This window comes from Bacillus rossius, chromosome 7 (genome assembly GCF_032445375.1).
Source record: "Bacillus rossius redtenbacheri isolate Brsri chromosome 7, Brsri_v3, whole genome shotgun sequence".
Classification (NCBI taxonomy): domain Eukaryota; kingdom Metazoa; phylum Arthropoda; class Insecta; order Phasmatodea; family Bacillidae; genus Bacillus; species Bacillus rossius.
The window spans coordinates 62211198-62231184 of NC_086335.1; the positions used below are offsets into that span (position 1 = coordinate 62211198).

Here is a 19987-nt window from a genome sequence, read left to right on the forward strand (position 1 = left end):
TACTAACGAAAAGTTATTCGAAATCGGTAAACCACATTATTTAATGCTTTCAGTCATAAAAAACATCAATAAAAACTTATTTAGTAGGAAAAAAGCATTTTATAAACAATTTGAAATGTTTGTGTTATAAATTTCCTTGACTTCACGAGCAGAAACACGGGATTACACAGGGCGAAGTGATTCAGGCCGCTACCCCGCTAAGCGGGCCCGGGTGGTTGGGGAAAGAGGGAGGGTGAAGCAGGGGAAGTGGAAGGGAGAGGGAGAGATAGCCCCTCCTCCCGGGAGATGCTGGCAGATGCAGGGGCCCGCCAAGAGAGACAGACGGCCGCGCGCTCTCTCGGGCGCGCCCTGGAACTACGAGGAATGCTCGGATTATGCGCGCAGTCACCCCCACGACCTCGAGGCTAAACCAACGAAGCTGACTTCTTCAGGCGGGGTATGGGGAGAAAATTTTTTTTTTACGAGAGTGAATTTTTTTTCACGATGCGCGCACACCACGCAACGAAATTTTCACAGGAAAATGGCGGTCTCACGTGTGTTGAACATAAACCAAGGGCGTCGCCAGCCGATGGCCTAGGGGGGGGGGGGGGGGCAAGTTGTTGGAAAAGTATGTATTTTTTTTGCATTTGGCTACACTTTTTTGAATCTCTAGGGCTTTAGGAGGGGGGGCAACTGCCCCCAACCCCCTGGCGACGCCCTTGACATAAATCCATATATAGTCATTTTCATAAATAAGTATTGACGGGTAAAATGAAACTTTATGATAGTGAAACTAACCTACTCAACGTAGTCAGGTATGAGTTTGTAACAAGATGTTTCTTGGCGGTAGGAAAAGGAGAAGGGGGGGGGGATGATAAACAAACTCGACACTCCATTGCCAAGCCAGAGAGAGAGGGGTCGCTCCTTCAAGCAAGGCACTCAGCACTGGAACAATCTCCACAGTGTCAAGGACAACTCCGCTAGCTTGTTCCATCAGACGGCTGGCTGGCAGCCCGGCGGGAAACGACTAAAGTCGCCCCCGAAACAACCAGGGCCATCCCAACCAATGCGGATAGCAATGTCCAAGCCCCCAACCACCTGCTTTTCTACTCTGTCCAACTCTTCTTCCAGATCCATCCTTCTGTCTCCCGTAAGCTTCCTGCTTGATTTTGATGCATGAAATTTTTGCATCCGCATGTCAGAGCCCAGGGTTTTCCCTGTGTCTATGCAGGTTTTACCTAGGCTCAACTTATATAGTTTTAGTCTAGTATGGTCAGTGATGGGAGTTAGTCATGGCGCCAATCGCTGCCATGGCTGGCCAATCCCCCTCCTAGCACATTATGCATGCTACCCCTCCCGCATGGCTAACACCCTGCACGATTAGAGCGTATGGGCTTCGGCCTGAGACGCACTTAGTCTCCCTCACTAACCCGGAACACTCCCCCAACACACTTAATTTTTAGTTAGGTTAGGAAAAAAAATCCATCAGACACTTCCGTCGTCTTGAACATTCCCGGAGTACTGGACCTCACACACACTACCAGAGGCGCACGCAGAATTTTAATTTAGGAAGGGGAAGGGGTGTTTGTCTCCTGGGTCCGACGGCGGTCCCGTTTAATTTCCTGTAGTTTCCTGTGACGAATCATGCAAATCAATGGGAAAAAGGAACAATTAATTTTTAACCCGCATGCAGTTTAAAGTGCTCTCAATAACTTTCGATTTAAATCAAGGCTTTTCATGATTTCGCATTCGGGGGAGGGGGGGGGGGGGGTGAAGCTAACCTTTCAAAGATTTCATTGCCTCTTTCGTTTTCAACAGAGTTGGATTTTTGAAAGCTAAACCGGGTATAATTTACCAGAAAATAATATTTAAAATGTCTTGTGATGTGTTTTTATATAAATAAAAAATGTTTTGTATCCAAATGATAAATGTGGGTGGGTAGTCATTCACATTTTGATTCAATTATAAACGTAGCAAATATAGCACTTACCGACTCCCTAACTTCTTACCTCCATGGTCAGGGTCATGGAGGTAAGAATTTCTACCTCCATGACTTTTAACACGGAGGTAAGTTCTACCTCCATGCCTTTAACCACGGAGGTAAGAAGTTCTACCTCCATGACTTTTACCACGGAGGTAAGAAGTTCTACCTCCATGACTCTAATTACGAAATTAAGTTCTACCTCTATGACTTTAACCACGGAGGTAAGAAGGACTGCCTCCATGACTCTGACCACGGAGGTAAGAAGTTCTACCTCCACGACGCTAACCTGGCAACGACGGTTGGGACATCAAGTGGAAAGATAAAACTCGAGAGCTCGAAACGGCCGCAAGGTCGGGGCGCCGGTGACTTCTCTTATCGCGCGGCGCGCAACAAACAAGTCCGTCACGGCGGCTCGACCTCGGAGGCCTTTTCGTGCTCGAGGTCACGCATGACGTCACTATCTTCCCCGTCACCCCCCGCGATGGCGAGCATGTAGATAACTGTGTGGGCTCTGCGTCACCATGTCTCCCTGGCGCGCCTCTCGTGCTGCCAGGGAAGTACCGGCCGTCGCGACGTGCTGGTTAGCAGGGCCGGTGCAAGGTCAATTGGCGCCCTAGGCGAAAAACCATAATCCTCCCCCTCCCCTCCGGGACGGACACCCCAAAAAAAATTTTCCTTGCCTCAAAATACATCACGTAAGCCTAAGATTTTGTCAACAATCAAATGTAAGCAGGCTTCTGTTTTTTTTTTACTTCTTTACTTATTACAAATCATAAACAGGTCACCGCGGACTTTAAATAATTACTTATATCAATATAAACATTCCAAACTGTTACAAAAATCCATTTTAATCTAGTTTCAATGATCGTTAAACATATTATATCAGCTGTTATGTGTCGTGCTGCGCCGCCCTCAGCTACTTGGCGCCCTGGGCGGTTGCCTAGTTCGCCTGTATGGACGCGCCGGCCCTGATTGCTAGCTGCCTTTTTAGTGTTGTTTTTAGATTAGAGGTAGTGTGTGCTAACATAATGAGTTCGTGCGGAGAAGATAGTGATTATCTTGTAGTACATTCTCCTATTAAGAAAAAATGTGCTCTCAAAAGTGATAAAAAAAGTGTTCAGAAATATCGTCGCGAATGGGAAAAATTGGATGACATGAAACTGTGGGTGAGTCCAGTCATGGGAGACTGTTTTAAAGCAAAATGTAAAATTTGTAATGTTGAAATGAAACCTGACATATCTGTTTTAAAACTGCATGGAAACTCGGGCTAACATTCAAAATCTATGAAGGATGCGAACATGAAATCAGTAAACTGTATGAGTTTTTTTCTTAGACCAGAGTAAATCTGTTGCACCTCATCAAAACCATGTATATGGACATATATGGACGCGCCGGCACTGCCTTTCGTACCGCTTGTTCTGCCAGGGAAGTACCGGCCGTCGCGACGTGCTGGTTAGGGTACCCGGAACCAGCGGCGGATCCAGAGGGGGGCACTCTAGGATTTCAGAGTAGCCAGAGAAAAAAATGTCTTAAAATTACTAAATTTGTATTTAATCTACTCACACTACACATGACATCCAAACCACCAGGTTTCATTATTCTACAAGAAATTCATTAATCATATTAAAATATGTTATTGGTTTCAGAAACAAATCATTTTTGTCGGCAATATATATGTAGCAGACAACTGGTTTTTCGGAAAGGGGGGGGGGTACTTGCTCCTGGTGCCCACCCCCCCCCCCCCCCTTGGATTTGCCACTGCCCGGAACCCCAACCGATTTTCACAACCGCGAATTCCGGTACTAGTTTTCAACAGAACCGAGAATTCTCGGTACTTTCGGCATTCGGTAGCTTTTTTTATATTAACGGTGCAGCAGTCGGTGATTGAAGTAGTAATAGTTGGTTTCGAACGATTAATTAAGTGTGACCAAAACATTTGCGTTACAATTTTTTTTATTGCAAAATGTACATACTTACATGAACAAATCACATTAACTTTGAAAAAAAAAAAAAAAACATTTACAACTTATCATCGTTCTAACGCATGCAAAATCTCAGAATTATTTACTTGAAATAACATTTTTTTTTCTTTTCATAAGAAACTTAAAAGAAGAAAATGTGGTTATTTAAAAAATACTCGCGTAACAACCACAGGCATACACACAGCAGTCCGGACATCGATAGCCTCGCCAGGGAAGAATAACGAAGGAAAGTAACCTTAGCGCGCAGTGAAAACTTAATTTTATGCTGTCGATGTCGAGTACCGAAAGAATCAGGAACATATTTTAAATTCCTGGTTCTTTTTACAATATCAAAAGTATCGGGAATTCTCGATACTTTCGGGACCGGGATTTCCCCCGTTCTGAACCGCAATGCTGGTGGTGGATTCTGGGTCGGAGTGCTGCTATAGCTGTCTCATGCTTAGTTCGCAGTGCCAAGCTATGATTAGAAATGAAAAATGATAGATACAACGAAAAAAATTGGTTTTCCTTAAAGTCGGTTTATGGATGATAGTTTAACGTGACAACGTCATAACAAAAACATTGATGAAATTATTGCATACTTTTATGAATACAATTGAATAATTTTTATTGAATTATCACTATTTCGTATGGATACAAAGAAGGAGTGAAATGAAATCTACAATTTAATTGATAAATTTACTTTTATTTGCACTCATTAATTCAAATATGATTATTACTTTAACGAAGAGATTATTTTAACTATAACTTTTATACATGTTTGTTATTTAACTTCTTCGAATCTGTGTTATTCTGTTAAGGATAGGACGATGATAGGAAAAGTAGGAAACGAATGGGAGTGTCTCAAGTTTAATGTGCCTCGAAAAAGTCAAATCGATGGTTGTTATAATCGAGTGGAAGAGAGATATATGCGGCGCAAGCGTACAATGAGCGGAAAGGGACACAGCGTAACGGGACAATGTGTGTAACGGGAGACTTTTTCGTGCGTGCAGCCGGCGTTCATCGATTTATTAGACGTTGTCACGTCAAAAAAAAAAGAAGATATTAACATGACGCGTGGGAACGAGCCTTAACACGCCGCACCCGAGTAGCTGGACACCTGCAGGGATCGCCAACACGGTGGGAGAACGCACTAGCCAAGAGTGGCGGGTGCACACGGGCCTTAAGGGGGTGCCTTCCATGTCAGGTCATGATTTTATATTTATATTAATCACTGATCAAATTTTAGACTTTTTCAATTGTTTAACTTTCACGAAATGAAAAATATATACAACAGCACATACCTTTTTTTTTTTGCATAATTAAATGCCAAAGTTACATTTTTAACATTTTTTTTTGGGTTGTACAAATAAGGAGAATTTAATTTATTGCAGAACTTAAACTATTTTAGGTTTAACTGAAATGCCATTGGCTACTTCATGACATGGTCTGCATTTCTATCACCAACACTCATTTCATGTTTCTTGGCTGTCGAAATCGTAACAATTTTGAGAATTTTGAAATGCCGCAGGTAAAATTAATTAATATTTTCTGAAAATAAATCCAAACCATTTCATGAAGTAGCCAGTGGCATTGCAGTTAAACAAAAAAAAAGTTTCAGTTCTGCAATAAATTAAAATCTCCTTATTTGTACAACCCCAAAAAAAAAATGTTAAAAAATGTAATTTTGGCAGCCAGTTATGCAAAAAGTATGAGCTGAATATATATTTTTTATTTCGTGAAAGTTAAACGATTGAAAAAGTCTACAAGTTAATCTGTAATTACTGTAAGTATAAAATCTTGACTGGAAATGGAAGGCAAGCCCCGTAACAGACGAGGCTAGGATGGAGTTGAGATGCGCGACCTCTCAGCGCGGAAGAAGGACTTGGTTACGACCAGACGCCAGGAGTTGGGGCGCGCAAGCATCCGACGGGCGTGCTAGCTTCCGACGGGCACGCTAGCATCCGACGGGAGCTCACTAGAGGAAAATAATCCTCTCTGGTGTCAAAGGAACGTGCTTCACTAGACTCCCGAGAGAGAGAGAGAGAGAGAGAGAGAAAACGGACAGGTACCTAAATTGAGTTTTATACGTCTCATACCGGCTGGTGGATCGTGGACGTAGTTTTTAAAATGTCCCTTGATTTCATTCTGGATTTTTTGCCACCACTTTAATTAAAAATAAGTATTCAACGTTTTGAAAGTAAATTTCTACAATCTAAGGAAAAATAAACGACATCGTATGTGCTCAGTCGGTTTTGTCTGTACAGAATGAGTCTGAATTCTACCGGAAAACTTCAACTCCTGGGTCATCGCATTTTAAAGGATTAATGGCTTCCTAAGATGTAGCAATATTTATAACTAAAACCTGGGAGAGAAGACAAGATTTACAGCTTTAATGGCTTACGTCGATTAAACCGTTACACATTGCGTAAAAAATATTTGTAGTTACAGTATCTAATAACATGGTGTAGGGTGGGGGTTAAAAACTAAAAAAACTTTGACAATATTTTTTTTTAAATCCTAAACAGTAATTTACTGGCATATCACCTGTTTTCGGCTTTACGTCGAGTTCTGGAACACCACGCATATATATATATATATATATATATATATATATATCTTTCAGTTCAACGAATTTCAAGGAGTAAAGTGCTTAGCTCGGTCGCTGTCGTACTCAGCATACGATAAATATAATATCATCTGAAGGCTTATGATTTGATAATGCTTACCGTACTGCTCAATCCCACTCGATTTATTTATTCACTTTGCAAAAAAAAATTAAATTTTTTGAGAGTTATCCATATTGGCAATAAAATAAGTTATGTTGAATTTAATGTTCGCAGGCTTTCACGGCCAATTGTCTGAAATAGCTTGGCTTCAAGGGTTGTAGCCGCGCGACCTTGGCGAATAATTCACCAACGTTTCGGTCGACGTTGCAGTCGCCATCATCAGGGAGCAGTTGTTTCCAGCAGATGTCGCAGGGCATTGTAGTGGTGGGGGACGCACCACAACGCCGAAATACTACAACGCCGAAATGCCAAATTGACCACAACGCCAACAGCTAGAAAACTGCTGTGTACCACAACGCCGAAAAATGTCATTGTAGGACTGCCACAAAGGTTAGGTTAGACTAGGTTAGGTTAGACTAGGTTAGGTTAGACTAGGTTAGGTTAGACTAGGTTAGGTTAGACTAGGTTAGGTTAGGCTAGGTTAGGTTAGGCTAGGCTAGGTTAGGTTAGGCTAGGCTAAGATAGGCTAGGTTAAGTTAGGTTAGGTTATAGTACGCTAGGTTAGGTCAAGTTAGGTTTGATTGTGGTATTTCGGCGTTACTGTACATTTAAGAAACACACACAAATTCATTCAGTTTTTATTTCGGCGTTGTGGTACACAGCAGTTTTCTAGCTGTCGGCGTTGTGGTCAATTTTGACATTCGGCGTTATGGTATTTCGGGGGTTCTGGTAACGACCCGTAGTGGTAGTGTTCACCCCCCCCCCCCCTTCCTCACCCGCGAGGGGCTTGCGAGCGGACTGCCGCAACTGCTGGGGAACACGAGAGGGATCTCGTCGCCAGAGGGTTGTTTATGGTCTGTTGCAACACCGCGACACCACTCCCCTCTCTTCCCCCACGCACACACACACACACACCCTCTCTCCCTGACCCCCAGTGAACTTGACGTATGTATCCCCGGGTGTTGTACATCGCCCTCGACACGTTGTCCGACGCCTGTCGGCACGTCGCTGACGGATGCTGACATCCCTGTGTGCTGAAGATACATGTCATCACTCCGATCTTCATATTCTCTTTGCGAAGACACTGCCACGTGGTTGCACCCAAAAAAAATCCGAATTAAAACCAACTTTTTTTTTACTCTGAAGTAATACAGTTCATTCACTGTTTACACAAATTAATTTTTTAAAAATAAATGTTAGATAAAAGTGACTAAGAACTGTCTGAACACCACATTAACATAATTAAAAAAGTACATAAATATTGAGTTAGTAATTTTTTTAATCAAAATACAACAAGTTAATATGCAAAAACACTTAAAGACCGCAATTTTCTACGAGTTTGATAATTCAGAAGACACTATTGTGAAAAGATTAATGACTTTTATTTTGCATTATATTTTTAGACTGATTTCTTATCTTTTTTTACAAACTTAAAATTCATTAAAAAAAAATATTTTCAAATGCAGAAATAACAAACCATGAGCCAGTTTTCCTAAATAAAAAATGTAAAAATTAATAAAAATTATAGAAAATATCTAAAAAATGTAAATAATGGCTATGATTACAAATGCTCGTAGCATAAAGATTAAAACCTGCTACATTCACGTAAATTCTATTACAACTTGGCCACGCTTCCATTTAGTATTAAAATAGTATCACAATAAATACAATATTTATTAATATGCATATAAAAACAATACTAAGAAAAAATCTTAAAATTTTGGGAGCTCCCTATTTTAAAACTGCAGGACGTCTTGCTGCTAACGTACAATGCTAATAAAAATTACAAACATTACTTTCTCTTTAAAAATCCTGATAACAGTTCTGTGCCGGGAAAAGTCTAAGTTCGTTAAGCCCACTGCTAACCAGTTCAAAAGGGTCAGTGATGTCACTAACTCCGCCACTTTTTATCACCGCGTTACCAATGCCCGCAATACACTCGTGCTGAGTCTTCCAATCTTTACATTACATATGTCTACCAGGGCTTCGACTGCGAGTTGTTTCTTGACGTACTCAAAACACACATCAGCGCACCGCTACTTGTTCAATCTGTTTATTTTATCACCGCGCTACCGACCCCGGAATCCAAAAACAACCATTCAAAAACATACAAGTCCGTGACCACTCACTTGGTCTGCCTCTAACCTGAGCACCTCGCCTACATAGCTGCATCTTACTGCTCGGTCGTAAGGCTGTTTCCAGATGCGAAACATCTGCGCGCAGAAATACGCGCAATAGTTTAACTAGCACGGAGTAGCACTCTTCTCTCACTTGGTCGTTCACGGAATTTTTGATCACGCAGCACACCGCGTGTAGACGTAACGTCACGTAAAAGTATTTCATTGTATGCAACAATTATTGTAAACCCGGTGGCCGAAACACGTCCGATAATACGCCGCGTCCGTCCAGCCATCAGCGTCTGTACCTCCGCGGTCAACCACCACTGACGTCACGCCCTCCAACGGCCATCGGCGAACTCAAAGTTCTGAGCCCGATTGATTTATCGTAACAGTTAAAACATTTTAAACCCTAATATACACGTAGCACAAAATTACAAATATAAAATTTACTTAAAAACTTAATAAATAAAAATTATTGCCAACATTCTTGAAAATTACAAGCTTACACTTGACTCAAATTCTAGAGACAGCTAGAACTTTCTGGAAGCGGTGGCCTTCGGCCAGAGCCTATCGGCCAACCAGGAATAAAAACGGTAATAAACAACTTACCTTGAAATATTTAATATGCATGTATATATAAAATCACTTTAAACTATTGTGTATCCAAACAACCAAAACAAAAAATGATCGCCTTAAAAACATAATTAGGGCAAATAACGTGGCGGAAACGCCACAGTATAGTCATTACGAAATTGAAAGTAGAGTGCACCCCACGCTTTTAGTTATACAGAGTTGTGGTGCATTATTTAACTGTTGGACAAAAATATTAAATTGATATTTAACTTTTTTTAATTTTTAGTTCATTCAATGATTAAAGCGTTTTTTTAAAGTTTTTTTAAAAGCCTAAGTTTATTAAAGTTGTTATTATATTTTGCTATGACTAGTCAAGCTTTCAAAGTGTATTCCAGGATAGTTTCATTAACATAAAGTTTACTCTGACACACGAATATACTGAGTACATCCCCCGATATTCGCCACACATGCACGGGTGCATGTAGCCACACGTGGGTTCACAAACTTTACGCAATGCATGCGCGCTTAACTCGCTGCATTTCTGGTGCATACTAACATTTCACACACAACGCGCCTAAATTATGACCTCGAAAACACAGGCAATTATAATTATTCCGGTCTTAGGGGAGCGGCATTTACGCTGAGGCATTCACAAGCGACGCATTCGGTACTGCTGTTATTCGGCTAGCGCGGAGAAATCAACAGTACCATCTTGCTAAACAGAATTATAGTTCATTTTAAGAAAAAGGGAATTTTTTTTATCGAATTTCCCTAAAATGAATACACTTTTTTTAAACTTATCACGCTCGGCATTAATAATTTTAAAGAATTGTACGTTAAATTTGATGTCCTATTTTCCTATTATAAGTTTATTTGCAACACGAGAACACATAAATTTGCTCGTTACCGAGTTTGGATGCTTACACATCACTGGCGAGTGCTGAAACACTCGTTCACTTAAAAAAAAAAAAAAAAAAAAACGGTTGGAGAGAGAGAGAGAGAGAGAGAGAGAGAGAGAGAGAGAGAGAGAGAGAGTTGTCTGTAAAGTCGGTTTACGGACGATAATTTTTACGTGATAACGTCATAAGAAAACATTGATGAAAAACTAAACTTTTTAATTTCCAAATATCATTTACAGTTTTTGCAAATTTAAACTAAATAATTCGTTTAAATATAATCACGAACAATCAGTTAAAAAAAAAAGCCCGCCTTAACCTGTTTTGATATTATAGAAGATATTCTCGCACGGTGGTCGGCCGGTTTCTTGCACGCTCGGCTCAGACAGAACGTGACAATTTTTCCGTGCGTGCAGCCCGGAGTTCGTCGGTTTATAAGACGTTGTCACGTCAAAAAAAAAAAAAAAAGACGTGTGTCGCAACTGGAACACCCGAACACATGGACGGGTGATGCCAGTGTTCCCCTGTGAACATGTTCTGCTGGGTCAGGCATGCCCAGTGTATTCTGGAACTAGCGCTGTGGCTGTGCACACGTGTTTTGATTACTGCTGCCTCGTAGTCCCCCTGCGTCAGCAGTCTGTCGAGCGAAGCCCCCCTGATGGATCGCCTGCAGCCTCGGGATAATGGGATCGTCGCCGCGACGTCGTTGCGACGCGCGTCAACAAGGCGTCCCGGCGCGCGGAGATCGCTCAACGCCCACTTCCCCCTTCCCCTTCCCCCTCCACCCCTGACAGGGCGTCGCAGGGGAAACTGACTATTCATCGACCCCGGGTCAGACTGTCGCGCACACGCATCTTCGTGTTATTTCCCGACGTGGAACAAGTCGGGCAAGGTAGCTACGACTCTTCCGAGCCTAGCGAGAATGGCGACACTCGGGAGTGGGGTGCTCGATGTTTGTAAAGGGGAGAAGGAGGAGGAGAAGGAATGACGGCTGTAGTAGAGAGCTCGGACAACTGTAACACTCCGTGCATGCTTTCTACGTCGCCGTGTTTGTCGCACTCGCCATCCTCCGGTCTGAATCCCCCTGGTGTATCTTTATGTTTCAGTAATGTCGTCCAATTGGTGAATAATTTTAAATGTGAAGTTTCCCTTCTTGCCACACACGCTTCTTGTTGTTGCTCTGAAAGTAAATGTTTGGTTAGGTAAAGTCTGTTATTTAAATGTTAAATTACGAATTTATTTTTTGACGCGAATACGTCTTATGAATTGGGATGCCAGTTTGAAAAGTGAGTATAACTAATATTGGATAGATTATGAAATGTTATGAAATATAAATCGGGTTTAGAATATTTGGGTTGTGCATGAATGTATGTTTATATATATATATATATATAGTAAAAGTTTACGCATTCGGAATTATAAACAGTTTGTGTACATTTACAGATCGGGCAAGTTTCTCAAACGTTCTTTCTGGGAGAATCTTCTACTCTGAGAGCAGATATTGGACACATGCACTAACCAGTTTGAATAAAAAATAATAATTTAATGCAAAAAATAGTATACAACTTAAATAAAGTTTAAAAATATTAAAATAATATGATATAACAACTGTGAGGAGATTTTCCGAAAAAGAGTGCAAAAATTTACAATATCGAGGCATATAGCGAGTTTATGCAAACGGAATTGCAAGAAAAGACGATTTGAAGATGGAACAACTTGAGATGATACGGTTTCAAAGGACTTTTTTATATATATAATATATATATATCACATAAAAAACAGAGAAAGATAAGTACTGCAAATCACTGTTTGCAGTGAATAATATAAAGTTTGGGCCAGCTCAGGTAATTCAAACTATAGACATAAATATCAACTGTTTATTGAAAATCGTTTAGTCCTCGGTGTCAGCTAGATCTCGTTAATCAACTGTTTATGGGTGGAGAAACTCCGGATTCAAATGTCTCTATAACTATGCGATATTCAAAGTCAAGCTTGAATTTCACATTATGTGTTTTGTGTAAATGAATTAGTTTAGACCTACTAGATAGTTTAGAGCAGAGTATGAAAAGCTTTCACTTAGGACCACTGACATGTAGACTGTCAATTACGAATTAGTGGTCAGTTTATATGTTACTGTATCAATATAATGTTTTATAATGTATGTAAACAGTTGATATTTGCTAATGCAGTACGTAATGGCGTTTTAAGTGTTTTAAATTCAAATTAGTAATTTGGCCCCAGTTGAGCAAAGTCAACCTGGTAGCTGTAAAAGAGCAATGATATAACTGTGTTTTTTCGATTGGAATTACTCATAAACATCACACGTTTGAGGATTACCCTTATGCGTCTAGATAGCTAACACATTAATAATTGCCTATGCATCTATAGTAAGATGAATACTATCTAGTTGACAGCTATTTTCCACACAAATATACGGCACGTCGCACTAACATGACGCCACTTTAGAAATAGTTCCAGAACTTACTAGCCAATTAATAATCTTAAGAGCTTTAGTTTTGAAATGGCCAGCCCTGATTGGCTAGTGGACATAGCCACTACGGCGCAGAATGCATCAAACTCTGCATCGCACCATTATTAAAACTTAAACAATATCAGTAACTTCACTATATTCAAAAATAAAATTTTTGGGCGTAGTTCATGTTCATAACAACATTCCAAAAGATTAATTTATATTGTATTTCATTGTGCCCTAGAGGAGTCACGTAGATTCACCTCGTAACTATTGTTGGACTGCCTAGAGTATGACGACTTAAGAGTGTTTGTTGTTATGGTCAGTATCAATAATGTAGCAGGCAGAATCATTAAATAGTTACACAAACGTATTAAAAAAAAACAACACAGAATCGGTGTTCTTGTTTCGGCACAGTCAGTATTTATTATATCACTCTAGTCCTATTAATGTTTTATTTCTATTAATTATTTGCATGCAAAATTAAAGTTAGTTTTTGACGTGATAAAGTGTTATAACGCCGGCTGCACGCACGAAAAAATTTCACGTTCCACCTGAGCCGAGCGTGCAAGAACCGGCCAACCACCGTGCGAGAAAATCTTCTATAATATCAAACAGGTTAAGGCGGGCTTTGTAACTAATTGTTCGTGATTATATTTAAACAAATTATTTAAATTAAATTTGCAAAAACTGTAAATAATACTTGAAAATTAAAAAGTATGCAATTTTTCATCAATGTTTTCTTATGACGCTATCACGTAAAATTATCGTCCGTAAACCGACTTTACAGACAACCCCCCTCCTTTTTTTTTATTACTCCGAGTAAGTATAACTTCTAACTCGTGTACATATGTACTTCGTACAGCAAAGTTGCACGAGCGAGTGGCGAACTTGGGTTATTTTCGTGACTGACCGTGGGTAAGTGAATCTTAGGCTTACCGTGTCGCTCGTCCATCTTGTTCGAGCGCGATTAACACGAGCGCGAGGTTATTGGACATCGCGCCTCCATACGATGGATGGTGCCAGTATCACCACGCAGCAAGGAGGGTGGGGTGGGTTGGGAATTGAGAGGGGGGGGGGGTTGTGACTTTTTGGGTAGATTGGAGAGAGACAAGGAAAAATAATTCAATCCATTCAAGTTTTCATTTATTTATTTAGATTGACGTCTGGTCTTGTTAGTCGACAATGTACGGCATGCGGGCTACATCTCGTGTTTATACCTACGATTACCACACTATTCTGAAACCTTAATTTGTATTAATTAGTACAATGAAAACGATCAAAGATCAAGCGGAGCTATCACTAATCATACACATACGTATCAATAAGACTACTTTTGCCAAGAAATTAAAAAAAAATCGAAACTTAAAAAAATTTATAAAACTATGTTTTTAACCAAATTTGTAAAAATCACTTCACCTTAATTTCTGTTGCTGAAACAGCCAATTTCTCGAATGCTCAAATACCATCAAATCCTTAGTATTCGAAAATAAATATAAAGTTAATTCAAAAATTCAACACAATAACTTCTGAACTTTACTAAGTCAATTAATTTTTTCATACCTGTCGTGTTACCTTTCCCCAATTATTTAAATAAATTTATGATATGTATTGATTCTGGAAAATAAATCTGTAAAACAACCATTTAAAGGGTAAAATGTTTCAACAGCATAGTCTATATATTTCATTTATTGTATATTATTTTATATTTTACCCTAGACACCTAGATTCAAGGTGTGTCTACATTCGAGGTAGTCACTGAGGTGCAAATTCGAGATTAGTATTTGCGAAAATCGGGATCTGACCCATCAATAATTAAAACCGATGCTCCTCTAAATTCATAATACGACTTTGGCACGAAATAAAATAGTGATTTTTTTCTCTTCCCTTTTTTATGTCTTTATGGAAGGACTTATCCACGGTGTATATAGTAAGAAACCATCAAAGCATTTGCCTGGAGTAATTTCTGGAAACAATTGAATATCGAAATCAAGATAGCAGGACCGGATCCTAAAAAAAATGTTCAAGCGCGGAGAATGCTCGGATTGATTAATACAATTAATGTTATTTTTATTTCCAGGTTTTTATTAACTCGGTTTCTTGTCTGTCTGTTCGGTACAACGTTTTTGGTTATGTTCAGCAATGCCCCCGATTTTCTTGGCATTAGGCTATGAGCCGGACAGTGCAGTGTTGCGGAATGCATAACACCGCACTCCGTAGGCGATGCGTACATCCCCGACTCCACCAGGTTTCCAGTTTTTTTTTAAATTTAAGTTTTTAATAGAATGGAGTTCGGAATTTCATAAACATGATGTAAAATTTAACCTAAATCTTTTGTAAATTCTTCAGCTATGATTTATGCTTTTTTTACAAATTAATTAACACATTTAACCCTAAATTTTACAGCCTGAGAAAATACAAATCTATATCTTTTCTCTGCGTTGAACTTTTCAAAATCAAATCTAACCAGCTGTGAATCGAACCAACCCGGATCTCCCAGGAGGTCGGCGCTTGATTCGACCAATCACATAACCCGGAACCGGTAAACCAATTGGAATGGGGCTTGAAGAATATGTTGGCGGGAGTGTTACTTCCCACGGCTTTTGACGACACCCTCCAGTCAAGATGACCTCAAAATCGTAAGATTTGGTGGATTTTCTCATGACTCTGCAACAATTTATATAAAACACAAATCACTTATTTAAAAAAAATCACGAAAGAAACTTCCAGAACAGTAATAATAATTATGTTTATTGACGTGTGCTACGGAAAGTACATATAATAAGTTTTTAACATTATAAAAAAAGGGGTTTTATGCTATTTAACTCAAGACTACAATAATTTTAAAACTGAAGATTAATCTTCGCAGCAGACCTGGGTGAAAACGATGAGTATTTCAGGACGGCGATTATTACAGGTTTGTTTTCACTCCTGGGCGCTGTGGATACGCCAACTTAGCTTCGTGTCACGCAGGGTTTATTTGTTGAGCGTCAACAGGAGACGATGTCCTGAAGCCCATTCCTGTTCTTTATAGCTGCCGGGACGTAAAAATAACTCGTTCGAGGTCAAATGCGCTATGATCTTCGGAGGTAAACCAACCACACGACACAAACATAATGAAGTAATGCCCGTAATGGTAAACTTGACAGAGAAACTAAAATAATAAAAATAATTGACACATAAAAACAAGCTCGTAATTATAATCGATTCACATAAATGATAAAATAACGAAATATCTGACTGTAAATTAGTCAAAATATTCTTCTTTTTATTCAAGAGAACTGCATTGTGAGCCATGTTGTATAAATCTTTTTTGTACTCAGTACATTAACAAAGCATATACTTGAATTTTTTTCGGGAGAGATTTGGTATTAACATTGGTATAACATGTGAATTGTCAGTATCTATTTTAAGTATTGCCTTTTAATTTTGAAGAAAAAGTTTGGAAAATAACATAAAAAAAGAAAACCATAGTGGATTTGTCGTAATCACAATGTTCAGTTTTAAAAGAGCACGTTTTCCATGAACTATATATATATATATATAAAGCTAGCTAGTATTTCACTACTCGCCAGTGAAGTGTAACATATAAGCTTGGTATATGTGTTCTCATGTTGTAAATACACTTATAATACGAAAAAGGGACACAAAATTTAATGCAGAATTCGTTAAAATAATATCGAGCGTGGTTAATAAATACGCAAATTGTGTTTCAAATTACTTAACATCTCTTGACCCGAATCACACGTAGTTTCCGCACCCGCCGCTAGAATTCGTTGCCGGAGCAGCTACGGACGTCGACTATCGAATCATTATATTTGCAGAGCGAAATTTTAAACTATTTAATAAAAAATGTCTCCGATAAATGCAAAAAAAAGACTCGAAAAAATAAATACTAAACCCCGGCTTTGGAGCTGATTTTTGACAAGGAATTTTATTAAAAATCTTGCTCATTTGGTCGAGATCATTTAGACCATTAACACCGTAAAGTTTCCCTTTGGTTCACGTCATACGCCACAGATGGCAGCACCGTGGTTCCATTCACGAAGTAACTCCTACCTTTGAATATATATACTGTATGGAAGTCGCCAGCCCAGGGTTAAAATTTCTAATACGGTTTGAGGTTGTTGGTAAATTCACCGCCGCAATCGCCACCATCTCTAGGGCATCGACTTGTGGTGGTCCCTAGCGGACAGGTGTCAAACTCTTCAAACACCCCTTCCCCACCCTCCCTCAAACATACGTTGTCCTCCACCCACCCTCTACCCCACCTCTCATCCACTACAGTTGTTGTGACGCACAAACTCCCGTTGGAACGACCTTGAGCTGCAGTGAATGTTGGGTGGTGGGGGTGCGGGGGAATGACAGCGGGCGACAGTGCTGCGCTCTAGCGTGTAAATAACAACTAAGACGATACAGGGCGTTACGACAGCGCACTGCAGCGGTGAAGTTCCCCAAGCTGCTCATCATACGCTCCTGAAAAAACGTAGAGTAAATCCTATCCACTCGCGACTTCTATAGAGTATATATATATATTCAAAGCTCCTACCGAGTGCCGTATACCGAGAGCTGAGACGTTAAACGTGAGAAACAAACACGTTGAACATCCCAGCGCTTGAAGGGGCCTCATATAACCCCTCCGTGCTGGTCGGCGGGGCGAACAGCTCTCGGAGCTACCGGGACGAGTGAAGCTGGCGTCGTACATTCCTCGGGGCAGGGGCCGCCGACGGAACGGACAATGTAGACATAGAATGGACATAGAATAGACTATGCTTTTTATTTACTAGCCCGTCGCCCTGGAGGCCTTCAGGCGTGGGAAAGGATATTCGCCGTTTACGCAGTCGGGAAAGGCGTTAGAGCTCCGGCTATGACGAGATGCTGAGGCAACCCATCCCAGCATCGCCCCCCCCACCCCCCCCCCGGTAACCCTAGCTCACTCGGAGGGAAGCCTACAACTCACGTAGTTTCGGTTCCCTACCACGCTCGTGCAACTTCGGATTTCTCTCAAAAATTGAAATAAAAAAAAAAAAAAATCGAAGGGTTAGGTTAGGTTAGGTCAGTCACAACATGCTTGTTTTCGTTGGAAACTTCTGATTTGGCGGCTGAAGTGGCGTTAGTACCAAAAACGCAAAACTTCGTAAATCTTCGGAAATTCCTTGCAGGGGACCGAAACTACGTGAGTTGTAGGCTTCCCCTCACTCGGATAAGCAGACAGTTGACTGTGCCACAATAGGCTACTGCTGACGCCTACCCCGGACTCCCACATCGCACTGGGACCCCTCAGTCACCCAGGGAACCCGTGGTCCGGTGGGGGCCTGCCCGACCTCTCCTAGCTGTCCAGGCTTAGCACCGGAGCTGTGTCACCGCTCACCGCGTCAGCTCATCGTGTGGTAAATGCAGAGACTGTCTCAACAGCGCTCTCTACGCTGCTCGTCGAACAAGGAGAATCACGAGCAGGCTGGTAGCAAATATTAAAAAATTCAAGTCACTCACAGCTGACTGTGCAGGATACCTACATCTATTTTCTGAATCAAGCGCACGCGCACATTCTCCGTCTTATTCTTTAGTTCATCTATCTCTCTCTGATTTTTTTTTTGGACGGGGGACGAATCATTGCACAAAGAGGAGAACGGAAACGAGCCCAGAAACTTATATAGCATAGTGACCCCTTTTCGCGTTTCAAAACAATGTTTCACAGAAACGTTGCATTGAAATTCTGCCTTGAAATTTTACTTTAATCGCGCTCGTAAACTTTTTTTTTGACGTCACAACGTCTAATAAATCGATGAACGCCTGCTGCACGCACGAAAAAGTGTCCCGTTACGCACATTGTCACGTTACGATGTGTCCCGTTACACACATTAAACTTGAAACACTCCCATTCGTTTCCTACTTTTCCTATCATCGTCCTATCCTTAACAGAATAACACAGATTGGAAGAAGTTAATTAGCAAACATGTATAAAAGTTATTGTTAAAATAATCTGTTCGTTAAAGTAATAAACATATTTGAATTAATGAGTGCAAATAAAAGTAAATTTATCAATTAAATTTTAGATTTCATTTCACTCCTTCTTTGTATACATGCAAAATAGTGATAATTCAATAAAAATTATTCAGTTTTATTCATAAAAGTATGCAATCATTTCATCAATGTTTTGTTATGACGTTGTCACGTTAAACTATCGTCCGTAAACCGACTTTACACACAAATAATTTTTTTTTTGATTGCATCTTTCTTCGCCCGCCAGTCTCTCCGGAAAACAGAACACGGCCTCCCTGGAGCCGCCCCCGGCCCCGTCACGCGCAGGGTAGGGGACGCAATAGCGGGCGCGGTACGTCAGGGAGGTGTTATCTGGACGCCGGGATGAAAGACGAGGGCGGACGCAGCCACCTGGCCGCCGGGGCCGCCCCGATAAGGCGGTGTGAGCGCGGCAGGTGCGCGCGACGCCCGCGCTAAGCGCTGCTGCGAGTGATAGCTTCCCCCCCGCACCCCGCCAGGCCCGGGGCCCGCGCGAAATAGCGCGATGAAGACACAGCTGCGGTCAGCCCCGTGACTCGCTCTGCTTACACGTCAGCTCACCCGACTCCTATCGGCACCAGGCCGAAAATCACTCTCAGCCGAAAGGCGCCAGACCGAAAGTCATTAGACAGAGAAAGTCACTAGACCACGAGCCACTAGACCGAAAACTTTAAATTTTATCGCGTTGGAAATATTTCTTAACTCAGGCAACGGACACTAGACCGAAAGGCACTAGACTAAAAGTCACTAGAACAAAGGTCACGACCGAAAGTCACTAGACGGCAAGGCACTAGACCGAAAACTTGAAAATTTATCTCGTTGGAAATATTTCTTAACACAGGCAACGGACACTATACCGAAAGGCACTAGACTAAAAGTCACTAGAACAAAGGTCACGACCGAAAGTCACTAGACGGCAAGGCACTAGACCGAAAACTTGAAAATTTATCTCGTTGGAAATATTTCTTAACACAGGCAACGGATACTATACCGAAAGGCACTAGACTAAAAGTTACTAGAACAAAAGTCACTTGACCGAAAGTCACTAGACGGCAAGGCACTACATTCGCAAGGCACTAGACCGAAAACTTGAAAATTTATCTCGTTGGGAATATTTCTCATCTCTGGCAAGGGACACTAGACTAAAGGTTACTAGAACAAATGTAAATGTACCGAAAATCACTAGACGACAAGGGACTAAACCAAAAGGCACTCGAACAAATTTAGCTGATCAACTGCTGAATATGTAGCTAC

General features: G+C 40.8%; 1 protein-coding gene across 1 annotated transcript in view; it reads left to right on the forward strand.

Annotated features, from left to right (window-relative positions):
- Positions 1 to 2845: 2845 nt before the first annotated feature.
- Positions 2846 to 19987, forward strand: part of LOC134534184 (neuropeptide F receptor-like) — a 358451-nt gene continuing 341309 nt past the window's right edge. Inside the window, exon 1 of the mRNA XM_063372336.1 lies at positions 2846 to 3129. The gene's annotated coding sequence lies outside the window, so the exon portion shown is untranslated. The remainder of the gene's footprint in view (positions 3130 to 19987) is intronic.